This window comes from Heptranchias perlo, unplaced genomic scaffold, assembly GCF_035084215.1.
Source record: "Heptranchias perlo isolate sHepPer1 unplaced genomic scaffold, sHepPer1.hap1 HAP1_SCAFFOLD_272, whole genome shotgun sequence".
Taxonomy (NCBI): Eukaryota; Metazoa; Chordata; class Chondrichthyes; order Hexanchiformes; family Hexanchidae; genus Heptranchias; species Heptranchias perlo.
In genome coordinates this window covers 399,033-408,963 of record NW_027139284.1, presented here as the reverse complement: position 1 = coordinate 408,963, position 9,931 = coordinate 399,033, and positions in this window count along the sequence as shown.

Here is a 9,931-nt window from a genome sequence, read left to right as displayed (position 1 = left end):
AATCGATCGAGATCGGAACTGGACCCGGGGATTACAGTACGGTCAGTGAGAGACCTCACAAAATCGATCGAGATAGGAACTGGACCCGGGGATTACAGTACGGTTAGTGAGAGACCCCACAAAATCGATCGAGATAGGAACTGGACCCGGGGATTACAGTACGGTCAGTGACAGACCTCACAAAATCGATCGAGATAGGAACTGGACCCGGGGATGACAGTACGGTCAGTGAGAGACCCCACAAAATCGATCGAGATAGGAACTGGACCCGGGGATTACAGTACGGTCAGTGACAGACCTCACAAAATCAATCGAGATAGGAACTGGACCCGGGGATTACAGTACGGTCAGTGAGAGACCCCACAAAATAGATCGAGATAGGAACTGGACCCGGGGATTACAGTACGGTCAGTGACAGACCCCACAAAATCGATCGAGATAGGGACTGGACCCGGGGATTACAGTACGGTCAGTGAGAGACCTCACAAAATCGATCGAGATAGGGACTGGACCCGGGGATTACAGTACGGTCAGTGAGAGACCTCACAAAATCGATCGAGATCGGTACTGGACCCGGGGATTACAGTACGGTCAGTGAGAGACCCCACAAAATCGATCGAGACAGGGACTGGACCCGGGGATTACAGTACGGTCAGTGACAGACCTCACAAAATCGATCGAGATAGGAACTGGACCCGGGGATTACAGTACGGTCAGTGACAGACCCCACAAAATCGATCGAGATAGGAACTGGACCCGGGGATTACAGTACGGTCAGTGAGAGACCTCACAAAATCGATCGAGATAGGAACTGGACCCGGGGATTACAGTACGGTCAGTGAGAGACCTCACAAAATCGATCGAGATAGGAACTGGACCCGGGGATTACAGTACGGTCAGTGAGAGACCCCACAAAATCGATCGAGATAGGAACTGGACCCGGGGATTACAGTACGGTCAGTGACAGACCCCACAAAATCGATCGAGATAGGAACTGGACCCGGGGATTACAGTACGGTCAGTGAGAGACCCCACAAAATCGATCGAGATAGGAACTGGACCCGGGGATTACAGTACGGTCAGTGAGAGACCTCACAAAATCGATCGAGATAGGAACTGGACCCGGGGATTACAGTACGGTCAGTGAGAGACCTCACAAAATCGATCGAGATAGGAACTGGACCCGGGGATTACAGTATGGTCAGTGAGAGACCCCACAAAATCGATGGAGATAGGAACTGTACCCGGGGATTACAGTACGGTCAGTGAGAGACCTCACAAAATCGATCGAGATAGGAACTGGACCCGGGGATTACAGTACGGTCAGTGAGAGACCTCACAAAATCGATCGAGATAGGAACTGGACCCGGGGATTACAGTACGGTCAGTGAGAGACCTCACAAAATCGATCGAGATGGGAACTGGACCCGGGGATTACAGTACGGTCAGTGAGAGACCCCACAAAATCGATCGAGATAGGAACTGGACCCGGGGATTACAGTACGGTCAGTGAGAGACCCCACAAAATCGATCGAGATAGGAACTGGACCCGGGGATTACAGTACGGTCAGTGAGAGACCTCACAAAATCGATCGAGATAGGAACTGGACCCGGGGATTACAGTACGGTTAGTGAGAGACCCCACAAAATCGATCGAGATAGGAACTGGACCCGGGGATTACAGTACGGTCAGTGACAGACCTCACAAAATCGATCGAGATAGGAACTGGACCCGGGGATTACAGTACGGTCAGTGAGAGACCCCACAAAATCGATCGAGATAGGAACTGGACCCGGGGATTACAGTACGGTCAGTGACAGACCTCACAAAATCAATCGAGATAGGAACTGGACCCGGGGATTACAGTACGGTCAGTGAGAGACCTCACAAAATCGATCGAGATAGGAACTGGGCCCGGGGATTACAGTACGGTCAGTGAGAGACCCCACAAAATCGATCGAGATAGGAACTGGACCCGGGGATTACAGTACGGTCAGTGAGAGACCTCACAAAATCGATCGAGATAGGGACTGGACCCTGGGATTACAGTACGGTCAGTGAGAGACCCCACAAAATCGATCGAGATAGGAACTGGACCCGGGGATTACAGTACGGTCAGTGAGAGACCTCACAAAATCGATCGAGATAGGAACTGGACCCGGGGATTACAGTACGGTCAGTGACAGACCCCACAAAATCGATCGAGATAGGAACTGGACCCGGGGATTACAGTACGGTCAGTGAGAGACCTCACAATATCGATCGAGATCGGAACTGGACCCGGGGATTACAGTACGGTCAGTGAGAGACCTCACAAAATCGATCGAGATAGGAACTGGACCCGGGGATTACAGTACGGTCAGTGACAGACCCCACAAAATCGATCGAGATAGGAACTGGACCCGGGGATTACAGTACGGTCAGTGAGAGACCTCACAAAATCGATCGAGATAGGAACTGGACCCGGGGATTACAGTACGGTCAGTGAGAGACCCCACAAAATCGATCGAGATAGGAACTGGACCCGGGGATTACAGTACGGTCAGTGAGAGACCTCACAAAATCGATCGAGATAGGGACTGGACCCGGGGATTACAGTACGGTCAGTGAGAGACCTCACAAAATCGATCGAGATAGGAACTGGACCCGGGGATTACAGTACGGTCAGTGAGAGACCTCACAAAATCGATCGAGATAGGGACTGGACCCGGGGATTACAGTACGGTCAGTGAGAGACCCCACAAAATCGATCGAGATAGGAACTGGACCCGGGGATTACAGTACGGTCAGTGAGAGACCTCACAAAATCGATCGAGATAGGAACTGGACCCGGGGATTACAGTACGGTCAGTGAGAGACCCCACAAAATCGATCGAGATAGGAACTGGACCCGGGGATTACAGTACGGTCAGTGAGAGACCTCACAAAATCGATCGAGATAGGAACTGGGCCCGGGGATTACAGTACGGTCAGTGAGAGACCCCACAAAATCGATCGAGATAGGAACTGGACCCGGGGATTACAGTACGGTCAGTGACAGACCCCACAAATTCGATCGAGATAGGAACTGGACCCGGGGATTACAGTACGGTCAGTGACAGACCTAACAAAATCGATCGAGATAGGAACTGGACCCGGGGATTACAGTACGGTCAGTGACAGACCCCACAAAATCGATCGAGATAGGAACTGGACCGGGGGATTACAGTACGGTCAGTGAGAGACCCCACAAAATCGATCGAGATAGGAACTGGACCCGGGGATTACAGTACGGTCAGTGAGAGACCTCACAAAATCGATCGAGATAGGAACTGGACCCGGGGATTACAGTACGGTCAGTGACAGACCCCACAAAATCGATCGAGATAGGGACTGGACCCGGGGATTACAGTACGGTCAGTGACAGACCTCACAAAATCGATCGAGATAGGGACTGGACCCGGGGATTACAGTACGGTCAGTGAGAGACCCCACAAAATCGATCGAGATAGGAACTGGGCCCGGGGATTACAGTACGGTCAGTGAGAGACCCCACAAAATCGATCGAGATAGGAACTGGACCCGGGGATTACAGTACGGTCAGTGAGAGACCCCACAAAATCGATCGAGATAGGAACTGGACCCGGGGATTACAGTACGGTCAGTGACAGACCTCACAAAATCAATCGAGATAGGAACTGGACCCGGGGATTACAGTACGGTCAGTGAGAGACCCCACAAAATAGATCGAGATAGGAACTGGACCCGGGGATTACAGTACGGTCAGTGACAGACCCCACAAAATCGATCGAGATAGGGACTGGACCCGGGGATTACAGTACGGTCAGTGAGAAACCTCACAAAATCGATCGAGATAGGGACTGGACCCGGGGATTACAGTACGGTCAGTGAGAGACCTCACAAAATCGATCGAGATCGGTACTGGACCCGGGGATTACAGTACGGTCAGTGAGAGACCCCACAAAATCGATCGAGACAGGGACTGGACCCGGGGATTACAGTACGGTCAGTGACAGACCTCACAAAATCGATCGAGATAGGAACTGGACCCGGGGATTACAGTACGGTCAGTGACAGACCCCACAAAATCGATCGAGATAGGAACTGGACCCGGGGATTACAGTACGGTCAGTGAGAGACCTCACAAAATCGATCGAGATAGGAACTGGACCCGGGGATTACAGTACGGTCAGTGAGAGACCTCACAAAATCGATCGAGATAGGAACTGGACCCGGGGATTACAGTACGGTCAGTGAGAGACCCCACAAAATCGATCGAGATAGGAACTGGACCCGGGGATTACAGTACGGTCAGTGACAGACCCCACAAAATCGATCGAGATAGGAACTGGACCCGGGGATTACAGTACGGTCAGTGAGAGACCCCACAAAATCGATCGAGATAGGAACTGGACCCGGGGATTACAGTACGGTCAGTGAGAGACCTCACAAAATCGATCGAGATAGGAACTGGACCCGGGGATTACAGTACGGTCAGTGAGAGACCTCACAAAATCGATCGAGATAGGAACTGGACCCGGGGATTACAGTACGGTCAGTGAGAGACCCCACAAAATCGATGGAGATAGGAACTGTACCCGGGGATTACAGTACGGTCAGTGAGAGACCTCACAAAATCGATCGAGATAGGAACTGGACCCGGGGATTACAGTACGGTCAGTGAGAGACCTCACAAAATCGATCGAGATAGGAACTGGACCCGGGGATTACAGTACGGTCAGTGAGAGACCTCACAAAATCGATCGAGATGGGAACTGGACCCGGGGATTACAGTACGGTCAGTGAGAGACCCCACAAAATCGATCGAGATAGGGACTGGACCAGGGGATTACAGTACGGTCAGTGAGAGACCCCACAAAATCGATCGAGATAGGAACTGGACCCGGGGATTACAGTACGGTCAGTGAGAGACCTCACAAAATCGATCGAGATAGGGACTGGACCCAGGGATTACAGTACGGTCAGTGAGAGACCCCACAAAATCGATCGAGATAGGAACTGGACCCGGGGATTACAGTACGGTCAGTGACAGACCCCACAAAATCGATCGAGATAGGAACTGGACCCGGGGATTACAGTACGGTCAGTGAGAGACCTCACAATATCGATCGAGATCGGAACTGGACCCGGGGATTACAGTACGGTCAGTGAGAGACCTCACAAAATCGATCGAGATAGGAACTGGACCCGGGGATTACAGTACGGTCAGTGACAGACCCCACAAAATCGATCGAGATAGGAACTGGACCCGGGGATTACAGTACGGTCAGTGAGAGACCTCACAAAATCGATCGAGATAGGAACTGGACCCGGGGATTACAGTACGGTCAGTGAGAGACCCCACAAAATCGATCGAGATAGGAACTGGACCCGGGGATTACAGTACGGTCAGTGAGAGACCTCACAAAATCGATCGAGATAGGGACTGGACCCGGGGATTACAGTACGGTCAGTGAGAGACCTCACAAAATCGATCAAGATAGGAACTGGACCCGGGGATTACAGTACGGTCAGTGAGAGACCTCACAAAATCGATCGAGATAGGGACTGGACCCGGGGATTACAGTACGGTCAGTGAGAGACCCCACAAAATCGATCGAGATAGGAACTGGACCCGGGGATTACAGTACGGTCAGTGAGAGACCTCACAAAATCCATCGAGATAGGGACTGGACCCGGGGATTACAGTACGGTCAGTGAGAGACCTCACAAAATCGATCGAGATAGGAACTGGGCCCGGGGATTACAGTACGGTCAGTGAGAGACCCCACAAAATCGATCGAGATAGGAACTGGACCCGGGGATTACAGTACGGTCAGTGACAGACCCCACAAATTCGATCGAGATAGGAACTGGACCCGGGGATTACAGTACGGTCAGTGACAGACCTAACAAAATCGATCGAGATAGGAACTGGACCGGGGGATTACAGTACGGTCAGTGAGAGACCCCACAAAATCGATCGAGATAGGAACTGGACCCGGGGATTACAGTACGGTCAGTGAGAGACCTCACAAAATCGATCGAGATAGGAACTGGACCCGGGGATTACAGTACGGTCAGTGACAGACCCCACAAAATCGATCGAGATAGGGACTGGACCCGGGGATTACAGTACGGTCAGTGAGAGACCTCACAAAATCGATCGAGATAGGGACTGGACCCGGGGATTACAGTACGGTCAGTGAGAGACCCCACAAAATCGATCGAGATAGGAACTGGGCCCGGGGATTACAGTACGGTCAGTGAGAGACCCCACAAAATCGATCGAGATAGGAACTGGGCCCGGGGATTACAGTACGGTCAGTGAGAGACCCCACAAAATCGATCGAGATAGGGACTGGACCCGGGGATTACAGTACGGTCAGTGAGAGACCCCACAAAATCGATCGAGATAGGAACTGGACCCGGGGATTACAGTACGGTCAGTGAGAGACCCCACAAAATCGATCGAGATCGGAACTGGACCCGGGGATTACAGTACGGTCAGTGAGAGACCTCACAAAATCGATCGAGATAGGAACTGGACCCGGGGATTACAGTACGGTTAGTGAGAGACCCCACAAAATCGATCGAGATAGGAACTGGACCCGGGGATTACAGTACGGTCAGTGACAGACCTCACAAAATCGATCGAGATCGGAACTGGACCCGGGGATTACAGTACGGTCAGTGAGAGACCCCACAAAATCGATCGAGATAGGAACTGGACCCGGGGATTACAGTACGGTCAGTGACAGACCTCACAAAATCAATCGAGATAGGAACTGGACCCGGGGATTACAGTACGGTCAGTGAGAGACCCCACAAAATAGATCGAGATAGGAACTGGACCCGGGGATTACAGTACGGTCAGTGACAGACCCCACAAAATCGATCGAGATAGGGACTGGACCCGGGGATTACAGTACGGTCAGTGAGAGACCTCACAAAATCGATCGAGATAGGAACTGGACCCGGGGATTACAGTACGGTCAGTGAGAGACCTCACAAAATCGATCGAGATCGGAACTGGACCCGGGGATTACAGTACGGTCAGTGAGAGACCCCACAAAATCGATCGAGATAGGAACTGGACCCGGGGATTACAGTACGGTCAGTGACAGACCCCACAAAATCGATCGAGATAGGAACTGGACCCGGGGATTACAGTACGGTCAGTGAGAGACCCCACAAAATCGATCGAGATAGGAACTGGACCCGGGGATTACAGTACGGTCAGTGAGAGACCTCACAAAATCGATCGAGATAGGAACTGGACCCGGGGATTACAGTACGGTCAGTGAGAGACCTCACAAAATCGATCGAGATAGGAACTGGACCCGGGGATTACAGTACGGTCAGTGAGAGACCCCACAAAATCGATGGAGATAGGAACTGTACCCGGGGATTACAGTACGGTCATTGAGAGACCTCACAAAATCGATCGAGATAGGAACTGGACCCGGGGATTACAGTACGGTCAGTGAGAGACCTCACAAAATCGATCGAGATAGGAACTGGACCCGGGGATTACAGTACGGTCAGTGAGAGACCTCACAAAATCGATCGAGATGGGAACTGGACCCGGGGATTACAGTACGGTCAGTGAGAGACCCCACAAAATCGATCGAGATAGGGACTGGACCAGGGGATTACAGTACGGTCAGTGAGAGACCCCACAAAATCGATCGAGATAGGAACTGGACCCGGGGATTACAGTACGGTCAGTGACAGACCTCACAAAATCGATCGAGATAGGAACTGGACCCGGGGATTACAGTACGGTCAGTGAGAGACCTCACAAAATCGATCGAGATAGGAACTGGGCCCGGGGATTACAGTACGGTCAGTGAGAGACCCCACAAAATCGATCGAGATAGGAACTGGACCCTGGGATTACAGTACGGTCAGTGAGAGACCTCACAAAATCGATCGAGATAGGGACTGGACCCAGGGATTACAGTACGGTCAGTGAGAGACCCCACAAAATCGATCGAGATAGGAACTGGACCCGGGGATTACAGTACGGTCAGTGAGAGACCTCACAAAATCGATCGAGATAGGAACTGGACCCGGGGATTACAGTACGGTCAGTGACAGACCCCACAAAATCGATCGAGATAGGAACTGGACCCGGGGATTACAGTACGGTCAGTGAGAGACCTCACAATATCGATCGAGATCGGAACTGGACCCGGGGATTACAGTACGGTCAGTGAGAGACCTCACAAAATCGATCGAGATAGGAACTGGACCCGGGGATTACAGTACGGTCAGTGACAGACCCCACAAAATCGATCGAGATAGGAACTGGACCCGGGGATTACAGTACGGTCAGTGAGAGACCTCACAAAATCGATCGAGATAGGAACTGGACCCGGGGATTACAGTACGGTCAGTGAGAGACCCCACAAAATCGATCGAGATAGGAACTGGACCCGGGGATTACAGTACGGTCAGTGAGAGACCTCACAAAATCGATCGAGATAGGGACTGGACCCGGGGATTACAGTACGGTCAGTGAGAGACCTCACAAAATCGATCGAGATAGGAACTGGACCCGGGGATTACAGTACGGTCAGTGAGAGACCTCACAAAATCGATCGAGATAGGGACTGGACCCGGGGATTACAGTACGGTCAGTGAGAGACCCCACAAAATCGATCGAGATAGGAACTGGACCCGGGGATTACAGTACGGTCAGTGAGAGACCTCACAAAATCGATCGAGATAGGAACTGGACCCGGGGATTACAGTACGGTCAGTGAGAGACCTCACAAAATCGATCGAGATAGGAACTGGGCCCGGGGATTACAGTACGGTCAGTGAGAGACCCCACAAAATCGATCGAGATAGGAACTGGACCCGGGGATTACAGTACGGTCAGTGACAGACCCCACAAATTCGATCGAGATAGGAACTGGACCCGGGGATTACAGTATGGTCAGTGACAGACCTAACAAAATCGATCGAGATAGGAACTGGACCGGGGGATTACAGTACGGTCAGTGAGAGACCCCACAAAATCGATCGAGATAGGAACTGGACCCGGGGATTACAGTACGGTCAGTGAGAGACCTCACAAAATCGATCGAGATAGGAACTGGACCCGGGGATTACAGTACGGTCAGTGACAGACCCCACAAAATCGATCGAGATAGGGACTGGACCCGGGGATTACAGTACGGTCAGTGAGAGACCTCACAAAATCGATCGAGATAGGGACTGGACCCGGGGATTACAGTACGGTCAGTGAGAGACCCCACAAAATCGATCGAGATAGGAACTGGGCCCGGGGATTACAGTACGGTCAGTGAGAGACCCCACAAAATCGATCGAGATAGGAACTGGGCCCGGGGATTACAGTACGGTCAGTGAGAGACCCCACAAAATCGATCGAGATAGGGACTGGACCCGGGGATTACAGTACGGTCAGTGAGAGACCCCACAAAATCGATCGAGATAGGAACTGGACCCGGGGATTACAGTACGGTCAGTGAGAGACCCCACAAAATCGATCGAGATCGGAACTGGACCCGGGGATTACAGTACGGTCAGTGAGAGACCTCACAAAATCGATCGAGATAGGAACTGGACCCGGGGATTACAGTACGGTTAGTGAGAGACCCCACAAAATCGATCGAGATAGGAACTGGACCCGGGGATTACAGTACGGTCAGTGACAGACCTCACAAAATCGATCGAGATCGGAACTGGACCCGGGGATTACAGTACGGTCAGTGAGAGACCCCACAAAATCGATCGAGATAGGAACTGGACCCGGGGATTACAGTACGGTCAGTGACAGACCTCACAAAATCAATCGAGATAGGAACTGGACCCGGGGATTACAGTACGGTCAGTGAGAGACCCCACAAAATAGATCGAGATAGGAACTGGACCCGGGGATTACAGTACGGTCAGTGA